The sequence below is a fragment of the Nannospalax galili genome, unplaced genomic scaffold, assembly GCF_000622305.1.
Source record: "Nannospalax galili isolate Female #2095 unplaced genomic scaffold, S.galili_v1.0 scaffold154, whole genome shotgun sequence".
Classification (NCBI taxonomy): domain Eukaryota; kingdom Metazoa; phylum Chordata; class Mammalia; order Rodentia; family Spalacidae; genus Nannospalax; species Nannospalax galili.
In genome coordinates, this window is record NW_008335281.1 from 657,044 (window position 1) to 659,881 (window position 2,838).

Consider the following 2,838-nt stretch of genomic DNA (forward strand, 5'->3'; position numbering starts at 1 on the left):
AGCCGCAGAGCCCGCAGGTCCGGTGACCCGCCCAGCTCCCGCGGCTGCTCCGCCCCTCCGCCCGCGGCCCTGCAACTTTGTTCCCCGGGAGATCGGCCCCCTCCGCCCGGGTTCAGCCCTTCCCCGGCCTCCGAGGCCACCGCCGGCCGGGCTCCCAGAACGTGGCGCCTCGGGTCACCTGACCGCGCGCCGGGTCAATCAGCGCCGGCCCTGGGCGCCCTCCTAACCGGTAGCCGCTAGTCCCCGGCTGAGTGCACACTGCACTACCCTCTTTACTCACACTGTCGGAAAATGTGAGGCATCCGCCCGGGTTCAGCCCTTCCCCGGCCTCCGAGGCCACCGCCGGCCGGGCTCCCAGAACGTGGCGCCTCGGGTCACCTGACCGCGCGCCGGGTCAATCAGCGCCGGCCCTGGGCGCCCTCCTAACCGGTAGCCGCTAGTCCCCGGCTGAGTGCACACTGCACTACCCTCTTTACTCACACTGTCGGAAAATGTGAGGCACGCCCCCCTAGGCAAACTGGGTCTCCAGTTAAGGTGACTTCTTCTAAAGATCGATCTCCACCTGCTCTCCAATTCACCCCATTTCAGTTTGCTGACTTGGGAGTTCTAAATCCAAGGGTCTATTTTATATAGTTCTCAGCATTATTTTTAATGCTGTGAAAATACCTAACATTTCCTTTTATCGTCATTCATATATACAAGCAGTGTTGGTGCCAATTTTTATTTATTATTATTCTTGTGTGTGCATGATTTGGGGAGGGGGGGCGGGGCCAAGGGCCACGGCCCAGCGCAGGCGAAGGTCAGAAGACAATTTTGTAAAGTCAAGTCTCTCCGTAAACCGCTGTGTGGGACTAGGTTCTAAATCAGCCTTTACCAGCTGGGCCATCGCACCAATCCTGTGCTGACTTTATTTTTTCTACTTTTCCAAACAAACACACATGTGTTCACAGAACCTGCTGCAAACTTAAGTGGTTGGCCAGAAAATATCTGGGAAGAAATAAACTTCTATTGCGCATGCTTTTTTCTTGTTTGGACGTTTCAATCCAATGAGCTCCCGTGGTTATTTTCATAATCACTTGGAGAGGAAAGAAAAAAGCAGCAATGTTCTTAGTTCATATAAACAAAGGGGAAGGAACAGTTGACAAGCGAGTTCTGTTCTATTTCTCTCTCAATATTTAAGGGTTAATTTATGAGCTAGTAAAAATAAACCATTGGGAGTCTTAATCAAGTGCAGAAAGAATTCACTAGCCTTGGTTAATTATGAACTGAACACCTCTGGGTCTCTATGTGTTGTGGGGTGCGATAGGAAGTCCTTGAGATTCTTCCTGAGAAGGTTCTTATTTAGCGTCCTTCCTGTTGAGGTTTCTCTTCATATAAGCCAAATGAAATCCTAAACATCAGCTTGAAATTGCTATAACTTGCTCATTCACCTTCAATCCTTCATTTAACAAACATCAATATGGGGCCTGCCAGGTCTGTCAGCAACTGGCTGATGTGTAGAAATATGATGGAGCTCTTGCGCTTAAAGAATGTAGACTTCAGTAGGCGAGCTGAGGCATGGAAACCAATATATATACAAGATTCATGATGGCTGATCAGGTGTGTTTAGAGTCTCATCACTGGGACATAGCAGCTGGCAGAAACAACTTGAAAGATGTATTTCAGCTCACAGTTTCAGAAGTTTTGGTCCAAGGTTGGCTGGATTCATTGCTTTGGGTCTTTGGTGAGGTACATTGTCATGGCAGTGAGCCTATGGTAGTTTTTACTCACCAAACAGAGAACAGCCTGGAACAAGATATAGCCCAAGGACATGCCTACAGTAACATACTGACTCCAAATAGACCCCCACCTCCATCGAATTTTGTATTCATCCAGTGAATTAATGCACTTATTAGGTCAGAGCCCTCATGATCCAATGACTTTTCAATGATTGACTGGATCTACCAGCTGAGGACTGAGCTTTCAACAACACTTGAGTCCTTCACAGAGACACCTCATATCCAAACCATGACACTGGTGGACTTGATAGAAATTCAGAGTTCCTTCTTTAAAAAAAAAATGGGGGGGGGGGGGCTGGTGAACAGGGCTGCTAGGCAGGAAGTCACCTGTATAAAGAACAGCCAGTGTGGCTGGAGAGATGGCTCAGCGGTGAAGAGCACTGACTGCTCTTGCAGAGGACCCAGGTTTGATTCCCAACTCGAAGCCCTCTCTGACCTCTCTAAAAAAGTCACATTTGGAGGCTGCAGAGATGGGTCACCAGTTAAGAGCACTTACTGTTCTGGCAAAAAACTTGAGTTCCATTCCCAACACTTACATAAGGCAGTTCACAACTGCCTGTAACTGCAGCCCCAGGAGATCCAGTGCCCTCTTCTGGCCTCCAAGAGCACCAGCACACATAGGAACAGACTTACATATACATACATATAAATAAAAATAAAATAATTTTTTAAGATAATAGAGGGATTAGGACTGTAGCTCAGTTGACACAGTGTTTTTCTACCATGCACAGAGACCTGACTTCAGTCCCCAGCACGACATAAAACAGGCCATCAAATCTCACCAGCTGAGATGTGGAAGCAGATGGATCAGAGGTTCAAGAACAGCTTCAACCCCATATAGAGTTAGGCCATCCTGGGCTACTATCTCAAATAATAACAGTAACAACAACACTAATAACGATACTGTTGCATGATGGCTTTGACACTCAAAATGATACAAATTGTAAACATATTGCAAACACATTATAAACATGAAATGCAACCCAGATATTTATTTAACTCTCTTTAAAAAACACAAATGTTTATGTCCTATGTTTTCTGAGTTTTTATGCTCTTGAAA